Source organism: Symphalangus syndactylus, chromosome X (genome assembly GCF_028878055.3).
Source record: "Symphalangus syndactylus isolate Jambi chromosome X, NHGRI_mSymSyn1-v2.1_pri, whole genome shotgun sequence".
In the NCBI taxonomy this organism is placed as follows: Eukaryota; Metazoa; Chordata; class Mammalia; order Primates; family Hylobatidae; genus Symphalangus; species Symphalangus syndactylus.
The window spans coordinates 79,265,766-79,290,744 of NC_072447.2; the positions used below are offsets into that span (position 1 = coordinate 79,265,766).

General features: G+C 46.6%; 1 pseudogene; it reads right to left on the minus strand.

Moving 5' to 3' along the window:
• Window positions 1-248: 248 nt before the first annotated feature.
• Window positions 249-3,540, minus strand: LOC129475335 (inhibitor of growth protein 1-like; annotated as a pseudogene).
• Between the last annotated feature and the right edge of the window lie 21,439 nt (window positions 3,541-24,979).

Here is a 24,979-nt window from a genome sequence, read left to right on the forward strand (position 1 = left end):
GCATGTTCTCACTTACTTGTGGGAGCTAAAAATTAAAACAATTGAACTTATGGAGATAGATGGTAGAACAATGGTTACCAGAGGCTGGGAAGCGTCTGGGGGTGGGGGAGAGTGGGAATGGTTAATGGGTACAAAAATAAAGTGAGATAGGGCTGGGCGTTGTGGCTCATGCCTGTAGTCCCGGCACTTTGGGAGGCCGATGCAGGTGGATCACCTGAGGTCAGGAGTTCGAGACCAGCCTGGCCAACATGGTGAAATCTCATTTCTACTAAAAATACAAAAATTAGCTGGGCGTGGTGGCAGGTGCCTGTAATCCCTGCTACTTGCGAGGCTGAGGCAGGAGAATCACTTGAATCCGGGAGGCAGAGGTTGCAGTGAACCAAGATCGTGCCATTGCACTCCATCCTGGGTGACAGAGTGAGATCCTGTCTCAAAAATAAATAAATAAATAAATAAATAAATTGTTTTAAAAAGTGAGATAGAATGAATAAGCTCTAGTATTTGATAGCACAACAGGGTGGCTACAGTCAACAATAATTTATTGTACATTTAAAAATAGCTAAAAGACAATAATTGGATTGTTTGTAATACAAGGAAAGGATAAATGCTTGAGGCGACGGATACCCCAATTACCCTGATGTGATTATTATGCATTGCATGCCTGTATCACAACATCTCATGTACCCCATAAACATGTACACCTAATATGTACTCACAAAAATTAAAAATAACTTTAAAAAAAAGAAATTGGGAGGCCAGGGAGTCAGATAGTCATCTGGATAAATTCTGGAGTCTCGCAGCTGATGACAGGACATGGGGTGGAGAGGAGAACTAAAAGCTAGATTCAAAAATACCTACTGCATAAGGAGGCTGGGATACTAGTTTTAAGGTTGTGCAAAAGGTTATCAAGCCAAGTGTCCTCAGCCTCAAAAGAGCAGACATTTGTTGACCCAGGAGTAGCAGATTTGGCAATGGGGAGCTAGGAGAAAGCTTCTATCATGTCCTTCCCAACTCCTCTTTTTTTTTTTTTTTTTTCAAATTCTGCTTCACAACGATAGGAAGAGCCAACAGTGAAGGATCAAAAAGCCATGTTGCTATGAACTCTTGGCTGCCACAAGCCTTTTTTGTTTGTTTGTTTTGTTTTTGAGACAGAGTCTCGCTCTGTCATCCAGGCTGGAGTGCAGTGGCGAGATCTCGGCTCACTGCAGCCTCTGCCTCCCGTGTTCAAGCGATTCTCCTGCCTCAGCCTGCCAAGTAGCTGGGACTACAGGCATGTGCCACCATTTTTGTATTTTTAGTAGAGATGGGGTTTCGCCATGTTGGCCAGGCTGGTCTCGATCCCCTGAACTCAAGTGATCTGCCTGCCTCGGCCTCCCAAAGGACTGGGATTATGGGCGTGAGCCACCAAGCCGGGTTTTTTTTTTTTTTTTTTTTTTTTGGATTAGTCAAGTGAAGCAGTGAGAGTGGAGAAGGAACAAAGAAATTTGTAGCTGGTTGTGATCAATTAGTTGTAAACACCACTGCACTCCGATCAGCCAGCCCATCTTTTTCATAGGCAGAATGCGACGGAAGAAGCCTGGAGCAGGCTGTGGGGAAGCAGGAGCCTCGGGAGAGAGCCCGATCCAGTTAAGGCAGGAGGTAGAAGGGAAAGTTCAGTGAAGAAAGCCAGGATGTGCGGGAGTTTGTTTCTCACGGAGCAGGGGTTCCAGTGGTTACAGTGGAAAGGGCTCCAAGAAAAGCGAACAGTGGGAAAAACAGGTTCAGGTGTGTGTGGAGGAAAGGGAAGCATCTGGGGCTCTGACATTAGTTCTGACCTCTTTTCCAATCTTGTGAAGGTGGCAGCACCTCCTGTATTGTCATTATTTCTTTAATGGCATTCTTTTTAAAGTGTTTAATTCAAACCTATATTTGTAATTTCTAAAATGTTGATCACAGACCATTTTGTTGTTACACGTGTCTGCCAATGAAAACAAAAGGCAAAGAGAATCACTCCCATCCCTATAAAAGGAATGGCTCCTTTTCTAACACCCCCCCGCCCTTTTTTTTTTGAGACAGAGTCTCGCTCTGTCGCCCAGACTGGAGTGCAGTGGCTCAATCTTGGCTCACTGCAAGCTCTGCCTCCCAGGTTCATGCCATTCTCCTGCCTCAGCCTCCCGAGTAGCTGGGACTACAGGCGCCCGCCACCACGCCCAGCTAATTTTTTTTTTTTTGAATTTTTAGTAGAGACGGGGTATCACCGTATTAGCCAGGATGGTCTCGATCTCCTGACCCCGTGATCCGCCCGCCTCGGCCTCCCAAAGTGCTGGGATTACAGGCATGAGCCACCGCGCCCGGCCTCTAGCAACATTCCTTTTTTTTTCTTGAGACATTCTCCTGCCTCAGCCTCTCGGAGTAGCTGGGACTACAGGCACCCGCCACCACGCTCGGCTAATTTTTTTGTATTTTTAGTAGAGACGGGGTTTCACCGTGGTCTCGATCTCCTGACCTCGTGATCCGCCCGCCTCGGCCTCCCAAAGTGCTGGGATTACAAGCGTGAGCCACCGCGCCCGGCCACATTCTTTAAAAATATACATTTTACACTCCCTGCATCTCAGCAAAGGTGGCAATGTAATCAACACACTGGCTTATTTTGTTCTCCTCACTATTAGACGCCTGTCCCCAAACTACCTGTTATAAGCCCTGTTTTTTTTGGATTTCTCAAGGGCTTTGCCCATCCTTCTTTCCCCGGCATCTGGGACAGTACCACTTGCACTTTGGTTTATGGTTGAGACTCACACACGAGAAGCGGAACCACTCGATCGGGCATTCCTTGTCGCAGCGGATCATCTCCCAGTAGGAGGACTCGCTGGGGTCGATGGGGAGGTCTGCGGGGGACGCCTGCCGCTACGCCTTGGCCATGGAGCTCTGCTTCTTCTTGGAGGTCTGGGCTTTCTTCTCCTTGGGCGTGCCCGAGGTGACGTCGTCGTGGTCGCGGTTGCTGGATGCGTTCTCACGGTTCTCGTTGTTGCGCTGTCGCCGAGAACGCTTTGCTGTTGGGCTTCTCCGCCTGCGCGGCCGCCTCGCCCCTGGGCCTGCCCGGGCCGACCTTTACGCCGTCGCCCGCTGCGTCGCCCTGCTCCTGCTGCTCCTGGAACAGCTCCACGTGGCTGTCCACCTGCCGCGTGCGGCCCTCCACCAGCTCCACCCTCTGGCTCTTGATCTGGATCTTCTGGTCGCCCGGCTCCTAGCTGCGGATCAGGGCCTGCTGGGCGCAGGGTGGCACTCGGGGCTGCTGCGCACAGTCCGTGTCGCGGCGGACCTTCTCGTAGCACTCGTCCAGGTCCTTCAGGGTCTCCTCCAGCAAAGTCTCCGCGCCGGGAGCCCGGCTAACTCACGCCTCACCCGCCATGCGCGGCCGCACCCTCCGGTCTGCAGAGGTGTGGCATGTGAACGTCTGCGAGCAGGTGTCGCGGGACGCAGGGGCGGGGGGCGGAGCGGGCCGCCCGAGCTGCAGCCCAGGCCCCCAGCCCCCAGCCCTAGCCCCGGCCCGGCCTCCGGCATTGCTCCGCGGCCGGAAGCGCAATGCCCTTCTTACTGTGCTCCATTGCAACCATTTTTACTTTCATTTGAACTTTTTTTTTTTTTTTTGATGGACTCTCGCTCTGTAGCCTAGGCTGGAGTGCAGTGGCGCGATCTTGGCTCACCACAACCTCCGCCTCCTAGGTTCAAGCGATTCTCCTGCCTCAGCCTCCCAAATAGCTGGGACTACAGGCGCGCCATGCCCGGCTAATTTTTTGTAATTTTAGTAGAGACAGGGTTTCACTATATTGGCCAGGCTGGTCTCGAACTCCTGACCCCGTGATCCGCCCGCCTCGGCCTTCCGAAGTGCTAGGATTACAGGCGTGAGCTAACTCTTACTTTGTTTTCTGCTTAAAACTCACATGATCTGATTGGCATGTCTCCAAGTAAACACGCTCTAGCCCTTATGAAATGTGCTCTCTGTAGCTAAAACCTTGTTACAATGTCTTAAGTCATGGCCCAAAAGGCCAGATTGTTTTCTCAGACACTGTCAAATAGCTCTGCATTTACCGCTGCTGTATCTTTCCTGCTATTCCAGAATCTCTGCTTTCAGTTGGAAGAAGTGGAAATGTGCCAAGGTTTTCAGCTTTTTCCCAGGTGTTGTTTTGTAGAAGCGCTTCGCTGGTTACTTGTGGAAGTGCTATTCAACCCTGTGTAAGGCACTAGAGGTCAGAAAGTTTGGTAAATTCTGTGACATACTCCAGATTCATAGTTTAGAAAAACAGCACCTCCACCGGGTGCAGTGGCTCATGCCTGTAATCCTACACTTTAGGAGGCAGAGGTGGGAGGATCTCTGGAAACTAGGAGCTGGAGACCAGCCTGGGCAACACAGGGAGACTCCCACCTCCACCCCCATCTCTGCAAAAAATTTTAAACATTAGTTAGGCTTGGTGATTCTCCCCTGTAGTCCCAGCTATTTGAGAGCCCAGGAATTTGAGGCCTCAGTGAGCTACAATTGTGCCACTGCACTCCAGCCTGGGTGACAAAGCAAGACTCTGTCTCAAAACAAACACATTTTAGCATTATATGCCCACCGTTTTGCACCTTGCTTCTTCCACTTGAGGCAAGCTTGTCCAATCCGCAGACCGTGGGCCTCAGGTGGTACAGGACTGCTTTGAATGCATCTCAACACAAATTTGTAAACTTTCTTAAAACATTATGAGATTTTTGGGCTCAGCGCGGTGGCTCATGCCTGTAATCCCAGCACTTTGGGAGGCCAAGGCAGATAGATCACCTGAGGTTAGGAGATCGAGACCAGCCTGGCAAACATGGCGAAACCCCATCTCCACTAAAATACAAAAAATTAGCCGGGTGTGGTGGCACACACCTGTAGTCCTAGCTACTTGGGAGGCTGAGGCAGAAGAATCGCTTGAACCTGGGAGGCAGAGGTTGCAGTGAGCCGAGATTGTGCCACTGCACTCCAGCCTGGGCAACAGAGTGAGACTCCGTCTCAAAATAAATAAATAGATAGATAGTTTTTCTTGCAATTTAAAAAAAATACAGTTAGCTCATCAGCTACCGTTAGTGTTAGTGTATTTTATGTGTGGCCCAAGACAATTCTTCTTCCAATGTGGCCCAGGGAAGCCAAAAGAATGGACATTCCTGGAAGGGTATATCCTGGAAGTATATCTTTCCAAGTGAGTCTATACAGAGCTGCTCATTGTTTTTGTGACTGCATAGTATTGTGTCCAGAGTTGGTTCCTTCTGGTGGGTTCTTGGTCTCACTGACTTCAAGAATGAAGCCGCAGACTTTCATGGTGAGTGTTACAGCTCTTAAAGGTGGCATAGGCCCAAACAGTGAGCAGCAGCAAGATTTACTGTGAAGAGTGAAAGAACAAACCTTCCACGGCATGGAAGGGGACCTGAGCGGGTTACTGCTGCTGGCTGGGGTGGCCAGCTTTTATTCCCTTATTTGGCCCTGCCCACGTCCTGCTGATTGGTCCATTTTACGGAGCATTGATTGGTCCATTTTACAGAGTGCTGATTGGTCCATTTTACAGAGTGCTGATTGGTGCATTTACAATCCTTTAGCTAGACACAGAGCACTGATTGGTGCGTTTTTTTTTTTTTTTTTTAAGAGACAGAGTCTCGCTCTGTCGCCCAGGCTGGAGTGCAGTGGCAGGATCTCGGCTCACTGCAAGCTCCGCCTCCCGGGTTCATGCCATTCTCCTGCCTCAGCCTCCTGAGTTGCTGGGACTACGGGCGCCCACCACCATGCCTGGCTAATTTTTTTATTTTTAGTAGAGACAGAGTTTCACCATGTTAGCCAGGATGGTCTCGATGTCTTGACCTCGTGATCCGCCCACCTCGGCCTCCCAAAGTGCTGGGATTACAGGCATGAGCCACCACGCCTGGCCAATTGGTGTGTTTTTACAGAGTGCTGATTCGTGCATTTACAATCCTCTAGCTAGACAGAAAAGTTCTCCAAGTCCCCACTCTACCCAGGAAGTCCAGCTGGCTTCACCTCTCAATCCCCACTCTAAACGGGACACCCCAACTGCTGTTGGGAATTGGGCAATGATCACTCTAACTACTTCCTGCTGGATAGAGGCGAAGAAGCGGCCCTGCACTTGTAGTGTCCTCTTTAGTGAACCCTTTAGGCCAGGGGAAGGGCCAGCAGGTTGGTCCAGGGGTCCTTGGTAGAAGTTGTTAGTTGAGCTCATTTGGGGTTCCATTTGTAAGACCATCTGTAGCTTGATGGCCTCAATCCTAGAGGAAACAAATTTGACAAGGAGGTTAAAAATACAGGGCCTGAAGAAGAGTAATAGCAAGATGGCTGTCATGGGACCTAGAAAGGGGAGAAGCCATGTCGCCCAACTCCAGAGGCTGGTATAAGAGTTTGAGAGGCACTGTCTGATTTCAAAAGCCTTTTCCTGTAAACGCCGGGCGGCATCTCATGCTATCCCTGACTGGTTAGTGTAAAAACAACACTCTTCCCCTAAGAAGGTGCAGAGTCCTCCTTTCTCAGCAGTGAGGAGGTCTAGGCCTCGGCGGTTTTGGAGAGTCACTGCTGCCAAAGAGTCTATTTGGGATTGTAGAGTAAGGATAGAGTCTGTTATTTCTTGCAAACTGTCTGAGAAATCCTTTGAGAGTGTGTGGTAGTAGGATAATGAAGTAGATAAACCAGCTATTCTGGTTCCTGTAGCAGTGGCCATTTCTAACCCTATAAGTAGGTATATTAGTTGTATGGCCCTGCGCTGACGGACTTGAGCTTTGAGGGGCACTGATAGGGTCTGATTTCCATAAGATTAGAAGTTAGGATAATACATGTTACACTGTTAACTTTTAGCAAACTTTACTTTTGTTGAAAACCTTGTAAGTTTGGGATTTTACTTTTTCTTTGCTGTTAATAAAACCTCATTCAGTCCATATTAACTTAGAATTGGTATAGATGGCTCTTTCCTGATTCTGTAAATACTTTAAGGTTTGGCTGAGTACAAACAGCTCACATGTTTGAGCAGACCAGTTACTGGGCAATTTTCCTAATTCTGCTTCTACAAGAGTTTCTTTATCGCTTACTGAATACCCATTGTGTCTTTTTCCCTTAATCACCCAGGAGGAACCATCTATTGTCCTGTCCTGAAGGGAGTTCCTCCTAGATCTGGTCGTACCTTTGTGTGGTAATTAATTAAGATTCCCTGTTAGGAAACCTGCTGGGTTAAGGATTTTTGATAGGAAGGCTATGGTTTGTCGGTGGCCTCAGTGCTCTTGTTTACACTGACAACAAGGTGTATTGGAGTGTTGCAGGGTCATGGAGAAGACCTTCAAATATCAATTATAGGTTTTAAATTTACCCTGGCTTTTAAAGGAATAGGGTACACCGTTTTTTCTTTACTACTTCTCTCTCTCTCTTTCTCTTTGACTTTCTGTCTCTTTCTGTCTCTTTGACTCCTTCTTTGTCTGTCTCTTCCTCTTTCCTTCTCTCTTTGACTTTCTGTCTCTCTTCCTCTCTCTGACTTGCTCTTTGTCTCTCTGTCTCTTCCTCTCTCTCTCTCTCTTTCTTTCTCGCTCTCTGTTTCTCTCTGAGTTTCTGTCTCTTTCTCTCTTACTTTCTGTCTGTCTTTCTTTCTCGTCTCTCTCTTTCTGTCTCTCCCCCCCAACCCTTTGACTTTCGCTTCAGCAGTGCTTCTGCGTGCAATAACTCCATGATTTCCTTGTGATGTTTAATGGGGGTTCCCTCAGAGGTTAGGAACTCCCTTTCTTTCTGTATTGCAGCATGGGAATGTAGGATTAGATAAGCCTACTTGCTATCTGTATGCACATTTATTCTTTTTCCCTTTCCCAGTTCTAAGGCTCGGGTAAGTGCCACTAATTCTGCTAACTAGGTGCTGGTCCCTGGGGGAAGAGGCTTACTTTCAAGTACTGTTACATCACTAACTATGGCATAACCTGCCTTTCATATCCCATTCTCCACAAATGAACTTCCATCGGTATATAGGTTAAGGTCAGGATTAGCTAAGGGGACTTCTAATAGATCCTCTCGGGTGGCATAAGTCTGGACTATAATTTGTTGGCAGTCATGCTCGATTAGTTCTCCATCCTCTGGGAGAAAAGTGGCAGGGTTTAGGTCCACACATGTGAGTATTTTAAGCACCGGTCCCTCAAGAAGTAGCACCTGGTATCTGAGCAGGCAGTTGTCTGACAGCCATAAACTTCCTTTGGCACCTAGTATGCCATTTACATCACGAGTAATCCAGACAGTGAGATCCTTTCCTTGTATTATTTTGATAGCCTCTGACACTAAGATGGCCACCACCACTACTACCCGTAAACAATGAGGCCAGCCTTTTGCTACTATATCAATTTCCTTACTTAGGTATGCCACTGGTTGTGGGGTTGTCCCACAAGTCTGAGTAAGGACTCCAAGAGCTATTCCTGCTCTCTCTGTGACATATAAAGAGAAGTTTTGTCCTGTGGGAAGGCTTAAGGATGGAGCTTCTACTAGGACCTGCTTTAAGGTTTTGAAGGCTGTTTCTGCCTCTGGTTCCCATTCTGCTAGATGAGTATTTGCCTTCTGGGTCTCCTTGATTAGAGTATAGAGTGGTCTGGCCATCTCGCTGTATCCAGGGATCCATAGTCGGCAAAAGCCAGTGATTCCAAGGAACCCCACAACTGTTTTAATGTCCTAGGGTGAGGATAAGCCAGTATAGGCTGTATTCATTCCTTGCTGATGGCCCTGGTTCCTCTGGCTAAGATTAGGCTTAGATATTTGACTTGTTGTAGGCAGAGCTGGGCCTTCGATTTAGAGACCTTGTACCCTTGATTAGCTAGAAAGTTCAAGAGGTCTAGAGTAGCCTGCTGGCATGATGCTTCCGAACTGGTAGCCAAAAGTAAATCATCCACATACTGAAGGACCAGAGTGCCTGGACTTGAGAAGTGGCCTAGATCTTGCGCCAGTGCCTGACCAAACAGATGGGGGCTATCCCTAAATCCTTGGGGCAAGACTGTCACATAAGTTGGGATGTGTGGTCTGTGGGATCCTCAAAGGTAAAGAGAAACTGGGAGTCAGAATGCAGGGGAATACAGAAGAAGGCATCCTTGAGGTCCAGAACCATGAACCATTCTGCTTCCTCTGGTATTTGAGAGAGCAGGATATGGGGTTGGGTACAACTGGATATAGAGGAATTACTGCCTCATTGATGAGTCTAAGATCTTGCACTAGTCTCTACTGACCATTCGGCTTTTGTACTCCTAGAATTGGGATGTTGCAGGGACTGCTGCATTTTCTTACTAAGCCTTGAGCTTTTAAATGTCTAACAATATCCTGTAATCCTTTATGAGCTACAGGCCTTAGGGATATTGCCTTTGATAAGGCAAAGTGGTGGGGTCTTTTAGCCTGATTTGGACCAGGCGGGCATTTTTTGCCCTTCCAAATTGTCCTTCCAATGCCCAGACTTCAGGGTTGATTCCCTCCTCAAGCAGGGGACAACAAATGGATAACTTGTTCCCCATATTCATGTAGATAATAGCTCTAGCTTTGCCCAATATGTCCCTCCCTAATAAGGGTGTGGGACTTTCAGGCATAATGAGAAAGGGGTGTGAAAAGAGCAAAGTCTCCCAATTACAACTGAGGAGGTGGGAGAAATACCTGGTTACAGGCTGTCCCAGGATTCCTTGGATGGTAATGGACCTTGAGGACAGCTGTCTGGGACAGGAGATTAACACTGAGAAAGCCACACCAGTGTCCAGGAGGAAGTCAATTTCTTGGCCCTCAATGGTTAAACATACCCGGGGCTCAGTGAGGGTGATGACATGAGCTGGCGCTTGCCCTGGGCACCCTCAGTCCTTTTGTTGGATCATCTGGTTGGGGACTTCTGGCCCAGAGAAACTTTGCACCTTCCAGTGATGGGCTTGGCATAGTGGACATGGGCAAGGGGGCAGCTTGTTTCTTGTTGGACAATCTTTTTTAAAGTGTCCTTGTACACCACACTGATAACAAGCCCTATCCGGTGATTGGCCTGCTCCCTTTTCTGTCCTCTGAACCACCAAGGTTTGTTTGTCTGAGGGCCATGACTAAGGCTGTGGCCTTTCTCCAATCTCGCTTTTCCTTTTCGGCCTGTTCCTCTTGGTCCCTATTATAGAACACCAAAGTTGCCAGGTTTAATAATGCCTCCAGATTTTGTTCAGGGCCCAGGGCTCGCTTTTGGAGCTTTCTCCTGATATCTGCAGCTGATTGGGTAATAAACTTATCTTTTAGGATCAATTGACCCTCAAGGGAGTCAGATGACAGAGGAGTATATTTTCTTAAGGCCTCCCATAGCCACTCAAGGAAGGCAGAAGGATTTTCTTCCTTTCCCTGAGTTATGGTGGAAATCATTGAATAATTCATGGGCTTTTTCCTAATTCTCTTTAGTCTTTCTAGAATGCAGGTCAGCAGATGTTTATGACTCCAGTCCCCATGATCTGAGTCTAGGTCCCAGTGGGGATCTATACTGGGGACGGCTTGCTGACTGGTAGAGAATTTGTCCCTTTCTTCAGCTGTCATTCTATCATTCACTTGATTAAGATACCAGGTATCTCCAAGCTCTTGGGCTGCAGCTAAAGCCACATTCTTTTCATTAAAGGCCAGGGTTTGATCTAACAATAGCATGACATCTCTCCAAGTGAGATCGAAGGTTTGCCCTAGACCTTGTAGGACATCTATATACCTATCAGGATCATCTGAAAACTTCCCCAAGTCTGCCTTGATCTGCTTTAAATCAGAGAGGGAGAAGGGGACATGTATCTGGGTTGGGCCAAATTCCCCTCCCCCTACAGCTTGAAGGGGACATAACTGATAGCCCAGGGGTTTTTGTGCTCCCTTGGAGATTTCTTTTCTTGTTTCCTTCTGGGTGGGGGAGATTAGAGGAGGCTTATCATTGATAGAAAGGGGAGCTGTAGGAAGGCTAGGATATGGGGGTAAGCTGAGAGGTCCTCCTGTGGGATGTAAATTGCAAGCTTTGCATAGTTGTGAATTCTCCTTCAGTGAAAAGAAAGCTTGGACATAAGGTATTTCACTCCATTTGCCTTCCCTCTTTCAAAAAAGGTCAAGCTGCAGGATAGTATTGTAATTTATACTTCCCTCAGGTGGCCATTTTTCCCCATCAGAGAGAGAATATTGGGGCCAGGCCGTAGTGCAGAAAAAAAATAAGCCACTTCTTTTTCAGGGTTTGTGGGTCAAATTGGTCTCAATGGCTTAGGATGCATTTCAAGGGTGAGCCTGTTGATGCCTGAGTGTTTCCTATCTGAAAGAAAAAACTTGGAATAGTTATGCTCACTGACGCAGCAGCAGAAACCTTAGTTTTCCTCTTAGACCACAAAGAGGACTGAGGAAGCTCAGATTTAGTGGACTTTACTGACGCATTCTCGAAAATCTGTTAGAGTCCTAAGCTTTCTCCTGTTAGTAATGGGACATTACCCCTGTCCTATAAAGATATTATGCCCCAAAAGGCTGGGCACAGTGGCTCATGCCTGTAATCCCAGCACTTTGGGAGGCCGAGGTGGGTGGATCACCTGAGGTCAGGAGTTTGAGATCAGCCTGGCCAACATGGTGAAACCCCATCTCTACCAAAAAATACAAAAAATTGCCAGGCGTGGTGGCAGGCGCCTTAATCCCAGCTACTTGGGAGGCAGAGGCAGGAGAATCGTTTAAACCCAGGAGGCAGAGGTTGCAGTGAGCTGAGATCGAGCCATTGCACTCAAGCCTGGGGGACAAGAACGAGACTTCTCTCAAAAAAAAAAAAAAAAGATGTTATGCCCCAAAAATGAAGTGGAAGGCCATACCCTGAGGGAGGGAAGGGATCTCCAGGGTTGGAAGAGTGACGCCTTTTGTCCTCACTTCTCATCATATGAATAGGAAGGATATAATTTCTGAGGCTCCCCATATCCTAGCTTCAGAAATAGCTTTTGTTAGGCCTGCTAGTCTGAGGAGGGACCCTAAAATTCCAGATAGTGTCCCCCCACTGACAGGGCTTTAGGCAAAAAATATGTCTTTCTGATTGCTGAGCCCAGGTGCCTAAAGAAGGGAACAGAGTCCTGAAGTTTATACTAGAAATCATTCTTATAGGAGAAAGTAGAAAAGCACCAGAGACAGGGAGTGGTTTTTAAAAGCAGGACGAGCCTCAGAGAAGAGAGGCGGGAGGAAGTTGTCTGATAGGCGTTAGGACCCAGGAGGCAAGAGTCAGGATAGATATGATAGATGGGCGAGTCTTGCTTGGGCGACATGACTTTGAGAGTTCCGCTCATGGCTATAGGGTCAACCAACTTTTTGTCGGGACCCCGGAGCTGAATGGCTTTCCTCTCTGTCGACCCTCGGCTCAGCCGGCAAGTACAGGAAAAGCAGAAGCTGGTTCCAGTCAAACCAACTCTCACAACTCTGAAGAGTCAGGGATTGTTAGAGAGCCCTTTCCCAGAAAGCCTGGACACCCGTGTCTTTAGTCCGGCAGCTGCACTAGTTGCATTTAACTGGCCAACAGGTGCCTGGTATTTAGCCCCTGAATTCTAAGGAAAAATAGGACAGAATAGCAAGCCAAAGGGGTCCAATGGTACTCACCACTTGACAATAGTCCCATCTGGGTAGCCAGAATGTGTCTGGAGTTGGTTCCTTCTGGTGGGTTCTTGGTCTCGCTGACTTCAAGAATGAAGCCATGGACCTTTGCAGTGTTACAGCTCTTAAAGGTAGCATGGACCCAAAGAGTGAGCAGCAGCAAGATTTATTGTGAAGAGTGAAAGAACAAAGCTTCCACAGTGTGGAAGGGGACCTGAGCTGGTTGCTGCTGCTGGCTGGGGTGGCCAGCTTTTATCCCTTTATTTGTCCCTGCCCACATCCTGCTGATTGGTCCATTTTACAGAGTGCTGATTGGTGCATTTACAGTCCTTTAGCTAGACACACAGTGCTGATTGGTGCGTTTTTACAGGGTGCTGATTGGTGCATTTACAATCCTTTAGCTAGACACAGAGTGCTGAATGGTGCATTTTACAGAGTGCTGATTGGTGCATTTACAGTCCTTTAGCTAGACACAGATTGCTGAATGGTGCATTTTACAGAGTGCTGATTGGTGCATTTACAGTCCTTTAGCTAGACACAGAGTGCTGATTGGTGCGTTTACAGTCCTTTAGCTAGACAGAAAAGTTCTCCAAGTCCACACTTGACCCAGGAAGTCCAGCTGGCTTCACCTCTCAGTATGATACTGCTAGTTGTACCACTGCTTATTGAATCAATGTCATACTGGTGGACTTTTACATTACTTTTAATTTTTTGCTGTTGCAGACTGTTTCAGTGAATATGTTTGTATATGTATCATTTAAAATATATACTTATAAGCCTGGTGTGGTGGCTTATGCCTGTAATCCCAGCACTTTGGGAGGCTGAGGCAGATCTCCTGAGGCCCGGAGTTCGAGACCAGCCTGGCCAACATGGCAAAACCCTGTCTCTACAAGAAGTACAAAAATTAGCCAGACATGGTGGCGCATGCCTGTAGTTCCAGCTACCTGGGAGGCTGAGGCAGGAGAATCGCTTGAACCCAGGAGGCAGAGGCTGCAGTGAGCCAAGATCGCACCACTGCAGTCCAGCCTAGCAACAGAGTGAGACTCCGTCTCAAAAAAGAAAAAAAAAAGAAAAAGAAAAACAAACAAAAAACCAGGCCAGGTGCTGTGACACACCTGTAATCCCAGCACTTTTGGAGGCCGAGGCAGGTGGATCACCTGAGGTCAGAAGTTTGAGACCAGCCTGGCCAACATGGCAAAACCCTGTTTCTACTAAAAATACAAAAATTGGCCAGGTGTGGTGGTCTGCACCTGTAATCCCAGCTACTCAGGAGGTTGAGGCAGGAGAATCGCTTGAATCTGGGAAGCGGTAGTTGCAGTGAGCCAAGATCCCGCCACTACACTCCAGCTGGGGTGACAGAGTGAGACTGTCTCAAAAAATATATATATATGTATATATATTTACTTATAGAATATATAGAATAAATTCATAGACTATATGTAGAATGAATAAATATAGAATACATTCCTTGAAGTAGAATTTCTAGATCAATGAATATGGCACTATCACTTTTGATTGGCCATGAGGAAGCTCTATCCAGTGATCTCTTGAACACTGGCTGTGAGCCATCCCCTTCCTCAGAGTCTCTGCTGTTGCTATCAAGGGCAACTGTTTCCACTTGCAGAATCCTCCCTCTTCTTTTCTGGAGTATGTGATAAAACGTCTGTCTAGTGGATTTGTATAAATCCTTCATGGAGAATGCTTTGTATATGTGGTGAAATGTGGCTGGTTCAACTTTTTTTTTTTTCACAATCTTTTACTTGTCATCATAATCCTGGTTATGGAAGCCCTCTGCTGACTTCCTGGCATCTTCCTTCTTTTCCTCTGTTTCCTTCTCCTCTCTCCTCTTCCTCCTCCACTACCACCAGACTTCATATAATTTCACCCATTAAAAGGACATTTTTTTTTCCTTTTCTTTTTCTTCTCCTCCTCCCCTTCATTTCAACTCCACTAGGCTACGGTTTCCAGTTATTCAATCAAATGAATCTAGGTGTTGCTGTACAGGTATTTTGTAGACGTGATTAAAGTCCACAGCCATTTGACTTTAAGTAAGGGAGATTATCCTTGATAATCTGGGTGAGTCTGATTCAATCTGTTGAAAGGCCTTAAGACCAGAGCTGAAGTTTCCCAGATGGAGAAGAAATTCTCCCTGTGAACAGCAGCTTTAGCATGTGCCTGAGAGTTCCAGCCTACCCTTCTTGATGGCCCACCCTACGGATTTCAGACTCAGATTTCACCCTACAGATTTCACCCCCCACAACAGTGTTAGCCCATTTCTTGCAATGAATCTCTTCATATATATCTTCTACTGGCTGTGTTTCTCTGATTGAACCCTGACTGATACATCCTTCAAGGTATTTCCTCCATCCAGTCTGGGAACTCATTTCATTGATAAGACAAGCATATGGAGGCACTCCTCAGACCCTTTTATCTGGCCCTCAAGGGGAAAACCAATTTCAGTGAATAATTACAGAGAACTGTCATTGCCTCTGATAGAAAAGAAAACATTCTGCAGGGCCCAGGAAGAGTTCCCCAATGTCAGGAGCCATGTGCCATGGTAATCAAGTGGAACCACCCTATTGTTGCTTAATTAGTTGGCTGATGTCAAAATGCTGTTAATTGCATAAAAAAGAGAGTAGGCCAGGCACATTGGCTCATGCCTGCAGTCCCAACTATTAATACTTGGGAGACTGAGGTGGGAGGCTTCAGCCCAGGAATTCAAGGTTGCAGTGAGCTGTGATTGAGCCACTGCACTCCAGCCTGGGTGACAGAATGAGACCCTGTCTCAAAAAAAAAAAAAAAAAAAAGAAAAGAAAAGAAAAGAAAGAAAGTAAAAATGATTGAGCATAAAAATGAAGGTGGGCAAAGTCTAAAATATCTATGCGGCTGGGCACGGTGGCTCATGCCTGTAATCCCAGCATTCTGGGAGGCCGAGACAGGTGGATCGCTTGAGCTCAGGAGTTTGAGACCAGCCTGGGCAACATGATGAAACCCCATCTCTACCAAAAATACAAAAAATTAGTTGGGCATGGTAGCTTGTATCTGTGGTCCCAACTACTTGGGAGGCTGAGATGGGAGGATTGCTTGATCCTGGGGGGCAGAGGTTTCAGTGAGCTGTGACCAATGCCACTGCACACCAGCCTGGGCAACAGTGCGAGACCCCATCTCAAAAAATATATATATATGTATATATAATATATGAGTCCATATGGATGTAAATAAGTGATTAAACAGATAAATAAATGGGGGAGAATAGACAAATCTTTAATGCAGAAGGATTCCAGGTAATTTATGTAGATATTTTGCCTTCAAGGAGGAAGAGCATTACTCTCTATTCCTTAAGCATAGGCTGCAAACAGTGACTTCCTTCCAAAGAGTACAGTGTGGAAAGGGGTGAGAAGAGTAAAAGCAGTGGAGAAACCTCTCAAACACTACCTCAGCCAGATGACGAAGATCAACATCAACAGTGGAAAGTCATGTTGATAGTATGTATCCTATGATGTGATGAAAACGGTACCTTACCTCTGTGGTCTTCCTATCCCAAATGCATACTCCAGTTTAATCATGAGAAAAACATCAGAAAAATCTCAATTGAGGGATATTCTTCAAAATTCCTGGCCAGCGCTCCTCAGAACTATCAAGGTCATCAACAACAAGAAAAGTCTGAAAAGCTGTCACAGCTGAGGAGAAATGACAACTAAATGTTATGTGGTGTCCCAGATGGGATCCTGGAATAGAAAAAAGACAGTAGGTAAAAACTAAAGGAATCTGGCTGGGCAAGGTGGCTCATGCCTGTAATCCCAGCACTTTGGGAGGCCGAGGCAGGTGGATCAGCTGAGGTCAGGGGTTCGAGACCAGCCTGACCAACACGGAGAAACCCCGTCTCTACTACAAATACAATATTAGCCAGGCATGGTGGCACATGCCTGTAATCCCAGCTACTCGGGAGGCTGAGGCAGGAGAATTTCTTGAAGCCAGGAGGCAGAGGTTGCGGTGAGCCGAGATCACACCACTGCACTCCAGCCCGGGCGACAGAGCGAGACTCTGCCTCAATAATAATAATAATAATAATAATTTTAAAAAAATTAGCCAAGCATGGTGGTGCGTGCCTGTAATCCCAGCTACTCGGGAGGCTGAGTCAGAAGAATCCCTTGAACCCAGGAGGTAGAGGTTGTGGTGAGCTGAGACCACGCCATTGTATTCCAGCCTGGACAACTCCATCTCAAAAAAATAAATAAAGAAAGAAAAATAAATAAATAAAAAATCAGCCAGGCATGATGGTGCATGCCTGTAGTCCCAGTTACTTGGGAAGCTGAGGTGAGAGGGTTGCCTGAGCCCAGGAGTTTGAGGCTACAATGATAGCACCACTGCACTCCAGCCTGGGCGACAAAGTGAGACCTCAACTAAAAACAAAAAAAAAATTGGCCAGTCGCGGTGGCTCATGCCTGTAATCCCAGCACTTTGGGAGGCCGAGGTGGGTGGATCACGACGTCAGGAGATCAAGATCATCATGGCTAACACAGTGAAACCCCGTCTCTACTATAAATATATATTTTTTAAAAAGTAGCCAGGCACGGTGGCACCCGCCTGTAGTCCCATCTACTCGGGAGGCTGAGGCAGGAGAATGGCGTGAACCCAGGAGGCGGAGCTTGCAGTAAGCCGAGAGCCGAGATCACGCCACTGCACTCCAGCCTGGGCAACAGAGCGAGACTCTGTCTCAAAAAAAAAAATTATGTATTCCAGCAATTCTACTCTTATGTTTCTACCCCAAAGAATTGAAAACAAGTATTCAAATCAAAATTTGTACACCGATGTTCATAGCAGCACTATTCACAATGGCTAAAAGGTGAAAAAAACCCAAATGTCCATCAATGGATGAATGGCATATCCTGTAGAACTGAATAGCATTTCACCATATACTGATACATGCTACAACATAGATGAACCTGAAAAATGTGCTATGTAGAAAAAAGACAGACACAAAGGTCAAACATTGTATGATTCCATTTGCGTTAAATATCCAGAATAGATAAATCCGTAGACAGAATGCAGATTAGTGGTTTCTAGGGCCTTGGGGGAGGGAGGAATGGGGAATGACTGCTTGATGGGTATAGGGTTTACATATGGGGTGACAAAGCTGTTATGAAACTATATAGAGGTGATTATTATACAACTTCGTGAATATACTAAATGCCACTGAATTATACACTTTCAAATGGTTAATCTTATGTTTTATGTGAATTTTACATCAATTTTTTTTGAGACAGGTCTAGCTCTGTCACCCAAGCTGGAGGGCAGTGACCTGATCAGGGCTCACTGTAGCCTCAGCTTTCTGGTCTCAAGAGACCCTTCCACCTCAGCCTCCCAAGTAGCTGGGACTACAGGTGTACACCACCATACCCGGCTAATTTTTTATTTTTTGTAGAGATGAGGTGTCACTATGTTGCCCAAGTGGGTCTCGAACTCCTGGCCTCAAGCAATCCTCTCACCTTCGGACCCCAAATTGCTGGGATTATAGGTGTGAGCCACCACGCTTGGCCACATCAATTTTTTAAAAAGAGGAATGCATCAAATGCGTAGACGAAGCTGACGCTACAAGTGTGTGCCACCAAGCACAGCTAATTTTTGAATTTTTTTTTGTGGAGTTGGAAGAGAGGGGTTCTCCCTGTGTTGTCCAGGCTGGTGTTGAACTACTGGGCTTAAGTGATCCTCCCACCTCAGTTTCCCAAAGTGCTGGGATTACAGGTGTGAGCCACCGTACTTGGCCAGAAGTGATGTTTGAATTGAGTTGTTAATCAATTTATGAATCACTTAGCAAACATTTCTTGTGTGCATAATAAATGCTAGTCAGTAGGCATTGAGGTGATATAAATAGATATAGGCCGGGCGCGGTGGCTCACACCCGAGGCATGAGAATCACGTGAATCTGGGGGCAGAGATTGCAGTGAGCCGAGATGGCGCCACTGCACTCCAGCCTGGGTGACAGAGTGAGACTCTGTCTCAAAAAAATTAAATAAAATAATACATAAATAGATAGATATAGTAGATATAGATACCTATATCTATACATATATGAATATTGTCTCTCTCTCTCTCTCTATATATATATATATATATATATATGAATTCAGATCTTATCTGCCCCCTCAGAGAGCTCACTATATAGTTGGGAGAGACAAACACATAAATAGGCAATTATAGTGCTTTGTGGTATATGCGATGATAGATGTATATACAAGGTATTATGGAAGTAAGGAGGAGCAGCACCCATCACAGCCTGGGGGTGTTTTAAAGAATTATTAGAGCCGGGCGCGGTGGCTCACGCTTGTAATCCCAGCACTTTGGGAGGCTGAGGCGGGCGGATCACGAGGTCAGGAGATCGAGACCACGGTGAAACCCTGTCTCTACTAAAAATACAAAAAAAAAATTAGCCGGGCGTGGTGGCGGGCGCCTGTAGTCCCAGCTACTTGGAGAGGCTGAGGCAGGAGAATGGCGTGAAACCCGGGAGGCGGAGCTTGCAGTGAGCCGAGATTGCGCCACTGCACTCCAGCCTGGGCGACAGAGCGAGACTCCGTCTCAAAAAAAAAAAAAAAAAAGAATTATTAGAAAGTGGCCAAGTGGCCAAGGTGTGGTGGCTCAGGCCTGTAATCCCAGCACTTTGGGAGGCTGAGGTGGGAGGATCGCTTGAGCCAAGGAGTTCAAGACCAGCCTCGGCAACATAACAAGACCCTGTTTCTACAAATAATAACAATAATGATAATAACAAAATTAGCTTGGCATGGTGGCATGTGCCTGTAGTCCCAGCTACTCGGGAAGTTGAGGTAGGAGGATCGCTTGAGCCCAGGAGGCCAAGGCTGCAATAAGCCATGATCACACCACTGCACTCCAGGCTGGGTGACAGAGCAAGACCCTGTCTCTGGAAAAAAAAAAAAAAAAAAAGAAAAGAAAAAAAAGAAAGTGGCCAAGTGAAGAGGGGAAGGAAGGTCATTTTAGGCAAAACACAAATAAAGGTGTAGAACTAAGAGATAGAAGATATATATGGAGAGACACAGTAAGTGTGTGTGTGTGTGTGTGTGTGTGTGTGTGTGCATATGCATAGGAAGTAATTACAAGTGGTTCCATCTTATCTTGAATTTTTTTTTTTTTTGAGATGGGGTCTCACTCTGTTGCCGAGTCTGGAGTGCAGTAGCATGATCTTGGCTAACTCCAACTTCCACCGCCTGGGCTCAAGCAATCCTCCTGCCTCAGCCTCCTGAGTAGCTGGGACTATGGGCGCGTGCCACCATAGCCAATTAAATTTTTTTTTTTGTAGAGGTGGGGTCTTGCCATGTCACCCAGGCTCGTCTCGAACTCCTGGACTCAAGTGATCTGCCTACCTCGGCCTCCCAAAGTGCTGGGATTACAGGCATGAGCCACTGTGCCCGGTCAAGTGGTTCCATCTTGTAAAAGAAAAAATTCAAACTAGGAAGTGGCAAGTCATGGGTTTCAAACAAGTGAACAACAGGCTTATGTTTTAGGTAAATCCTTCTATTAACAGTGTGAAGTCTAAGATTAGAAGAGGAACGAAACTGGAGGCAGGGAGACTAATCAGAAGGCTGTTATAATAATCCAAATGAAAAAATATCAGGGTCTTAGCCAGGCAGGGAAGTGGTAATTGTGATAAAAAGGAAAGGTCAGAATCAAGAATTGCTTAGATGGTAAAATTAACAGGACTTGAGGATTGATTGGATATTGGTGGTGAGAGAGCGTTAAAGATAACTCCAGGTTCCTGTTTTGTGTGATGGAGTGTGTATTTGTCAGAGACGTTAGTTGATAGCAACAAATGCTGACTCAGCATAAAGGGTATTATTATTATTATTATTATTATTATTATTATTATTATTGAAGGATATTAGGAGCTGGGCATGGTGGCTCACACCTGTAATCTCAGCACTTTGGCAGACCAAGGCTGGAGGATCATTTGAGCCCAAGAGTTCGAGATCAGTCCTGGGCAACTTAGTGAGACCCTGTCTCTAAAAAACAAAAATAATAGGCTGGGTGTGGTGGCTCATGCCTTAATCCCAGCACTTTGGGAGGCTGAGGCATGTGGACAACTTGAGGCCAGGAGTTTGAGACCAGCCTGGCCAACACAGCGAAACCCTGTCTCTACTAAAAATACAAAAATGAGGCCGGGCGCGGTGGCTCACGCTTGTAATCCCAGCACTTTGGGAGGCCGAGGCGGGCGGATCACGAGGTCAGGAGATCGAGACCACGGTGAAACCCCGTCTCTACTAAAAATACAAAAAAAATTAGCCAGGCGTGGTGGCGGGCGCCTGTAGTCCCAGCTACTCGGAGAGGCTGAGGCAGGAGAATGGCGTGAACCCGGGAGGCGGAGCTTGCAGTGAGCCGAGATTGCGCCACTGCACTCCAGCCTGGGCGACAGAGCGAGACTCCCTCTCAAAAAAAAAAAAAAAACAAAAATTAGCTGGGTGTGGTGGTGCATACCTGTAATCCCAGCTACTCAGGAGGCGGCTGAGTGAGGCACGAGAATCTCTTGAACCTGGGAGGCAGAGGTTGCAATGAGCCAAGATTGCACCACTGCACTCTAGTCTGGGTGACAGAGAGAGACTCTGTCTCAAATTAATAATAATAATAATAATGATAATTTTAAAAATTAGCTGAGTTCGGTGGCATACACCTGTAGTCTCAGCTACTCAGGAGGCTGAGGCAGGAGGATCACTTCAGCCCAGAAAGTTGAGGCTACAGTGAGCCATGATCATGCCATTGTACTCCAGCCTGGTTGACAGAGTAAGATCCTGTCTCTTAAAAAGAAAAAAAGGATATTGGGGAGCTCCCACAATTGTTGGGAGAGCTGGAGAATCAGGTTAGAGGCTAAGCTTTCAGGAACAATGCCTCAAACCATTGCAGAAGTGGCTGGATGATATAGATGCCCCCACTGCTGTGAGAAGTCAACCTTGAAAACACTGGAAATTCCCTAGTAGGGAAAAAAAAAAAAAAAAAAAAGGAAGAGAAGCTCCACACTCCACATATCCACATAGAGCAGGTTTCCTCGCAAGGTCACAAGGGAGACTGGCAAATATCTCTGACTTACACTGCAGAGCTGGGGCTCATAACATGGACATTCTTCCATATATAGAAAAGCTTTTCAAATTCTGAGGGCAGCCACAGTGTGACGCAGATGGTGCCGCTATCAAGCAATGTAGAGAATAGAAGAGTTTGGGGGCAGGAGTGAGAAGTTCCATTTTTAACATGTGGTATTTCAGGTGTCTGTAGAACATTCAGATATAGATGTCTAGCAGGTGGTGGGATATTTAAAGTCCTTAGCATTCAGGTAGCAGTTAAAACAACGAAAATGGGTAGGATGGTCCAGGGAGAGCATGTAGATTGAGATGAGAAGAAGAAAGAAAACAGAATCCTGGGTGTGGGAAAGAAAGCTTGCCTGGATTCTTGGTGCCCCTATAAAAGGCCCTAGCTAGCAGGCACGATGGCTCACACCTGTAATCCCAGCACTTTGGGAGGCTGAGGCTGGTGGATCACCTGAGGTCAGGAGTTCAAGACCAGCCTGACCAACATGGAGAAACCCCATCTCTACTAAAAATACAAAATTAGCTGGGCGTGGTGGCACATGCCTGTAATTTCAGCTACTTGGGAGGCTGAGGCAGGAGAATCGCTTGAACTGGGAGGCGGAGGTTGCAGTGAGCCGAGATCACGCCATTGCACTCTAGCCTGGGCAACAAGAGCGAAACTCTGTCTCAAAAATAAAAAAAGTAAAAAAAAAGCCCTAGCCACCTGGGCTACAGGAATATACACAATATAGAGAATGTTTGTTTTCGCTTCCCCTAGACACATTTCACTTTTTACATACCACGAGGATGATATCCGTAGTAGCCATTTGTCTAGCTAATTGCCCTGCTCTAAAAAGAAAAAACTTTTCTCCCCAAGAGATCCAAATGCTTACAGCCAGGGCTAGGTCCCTAGGGGCCAGGACCACTGAATCACTATTTTCCTAGGTATTTACGCCTCAAAAGGGATGAAACCCAGACCTTGGAGACATCACCAGGCTGTAAAAGCTGGAGACACAAATCTGGCCCTTGGAAAGATGTGTTTACATTATAAAAGGTTAAGGGAAGAACCAGGATCATTTCAATCCCATCTTCAAGGAGTGAAAGGTTTTTTGGAAGGGAGCAAGACAGCTGTCTCTCTCCTATGTATAAATGGAGAAAATCCACTGTTGTTCATTCCTTTATGGGGTGAAACTTGTAATTCACCCAGAAAGTTTCCAACAGTTCTCATCGCGTCACCTGTGGGTCTAGGTGTAGGGAACCTACATGACAATGTGACTTTGGCTGTTGCTCTGTTCATGAGTATTAATAAAGAACTTTTGGCTGGGTGCAGTGGCTCATGCGTGTAATCCCAGCACTTTGGGAGGTTGAGGCGGGTGGATTGCTTGAGCTCAGGAGTTCAAGACCAGCCTGGGCAATATGGTGAGATGCTATCTCTACTAAAAATTCAAAAAATTAGCCAGGCATGGTGGCACACGCCTGTAGTCTCAGCTACTCAGGAGGCTGAGGTGGGAGAAACACTTGATCCTGGGAGGCAGAGGCTGCAGTGAGCTGAGATGTGCCACCACACTCCAGCCTGGGTGACAGAATGAGACCTTGTCTCAAAAAAAAAAAGGGGGGGGGCGGGCACGGTGGCTTACACCTGTAATCCCAGCACTTTGGGAGGCCGAGGCGGGCGGATCACAAGGTCATGAGATCAAGACCATCCTGGCTAACATGGTGAAACCCTGTCTCTACTAAAAAACACAAAAAATTAGCCGAACGTGGTGGCGGGCGCCTGTAGTCTGAGCTACTCAGGAGGCTGAGGCAGGAGAATGGCGTGAACCTGGGAGGCAGAGCTTGCAGTGAGCCAAGATCATGCCACTGCACTCCAGCCTGAGCGACAGTGCGAGACTCTGTCTCAAAAACAAAAAACAAAGCAAAACAAAACAAAAAACTCTTCTGATCCAGATGCCTCACGTTTCTTTAGTATTCACACATACAAAGTACTTCGCTGTATGAGTATCTCAGACCCTTCACAGTTCTTGAGAAAACACTGAGGGACATTAACATCTAGGTGGTGGAAAGAGGAAGAGGAGATCAAAATTAGACCAAATAGGAATGGTCAGAAGTACATACGGAATAGGCCAGGCGCGGTGGCTCGTGCCTGCAATCCCATCAGCACTTTGGGAGGCCTACGCAGGTGGATCACTTGAGGTCAGGAGTTCGAGACCAATCTGGCCAACATGGTGAAACCCCGTCTGTACTAAAAATACAAAAATTTGCCGGGCATGGTGGCTCATGACTGTAGTCCCAGCTACTTCGGAGGCTGAGGCAGGAGAATTGCTTGAACCTGGGAGGTGGAGGTTGCAGTGAGCCGAGATTGTGCCACTGCACTCCAGCCTGGACAACAGAGCATGACTCCGTCTCAAAAAAAAGTACATAGTACATACAGAATAACTAGGAAACTGAATTAATTCAAGGTGATGGAAGTCAATGAATAAGAACTTTCAACGAGGAAGGAATGATCAGCAGTGTCAAATGCTTAGAGAGGTCCAGCAACATTAAGAGTGAAAAGTAGCTATTGACTTTGGCAGTTTGGAGGTCACTTTGCTAAAAGCAATTTCAGTGGAACCATTTTCCAGTACAGTAGGTAGGGGTATGAATGGATTTCAGGAAGCAGAGACTGCAAATCAGACTATTGCTATTTGGAGAAGCTTAAAGCTGAGAAGGAAAGGAATTGGCACCTGATTAAGATTCAGGATTAAGGGAGAGTTTTGTAATTTTTTTCTTAATGAGTGAGGCCCTAACGTGTTTAAGGCTGAGGAACAGACACCACAGGTTGAAATCAGAGAATGGATAATTAATGGAGCAGGCTGCTGAAAGAGATGGAAAAAGATGGCATTTGGGACACAGGGGGATGAGTGGACCTTGAGCAGGAAGATGGAATGGAGATAGGGATGGATGTAAATGTAGTGTTGCTTGTAGTCGTTCCACTGAGGCTGAAGACCGTGTATTTCTAGTGGCATTGATTTGTATTGTTTTGTAGGGTAGAAACATCCAGATAAAGAAGGGGAGAAGAGTGGTTAGCTGTACCCACCCAAGGTTAGAGGTTTGTGGGGCTGGTATGGTAGACAGGGATGAAAAGGAATTGAGGGCGCTGGTGAGGGAGTAGTTCAGAGAGTCAAGCATGGGGTTAAGAAAGGTTGAGGCCAGGCATGGTGGCTCATGCCTATAATTACAGCACTTTGGGAGGCCAAAGTGGGAGGATCACTTGAAGCCAGGAGTTCGAGAACAGCCTGGGCAACATAGTGAGACCCCCATCTATAAAAACTTTTTTTTTAAATTAGCCAGG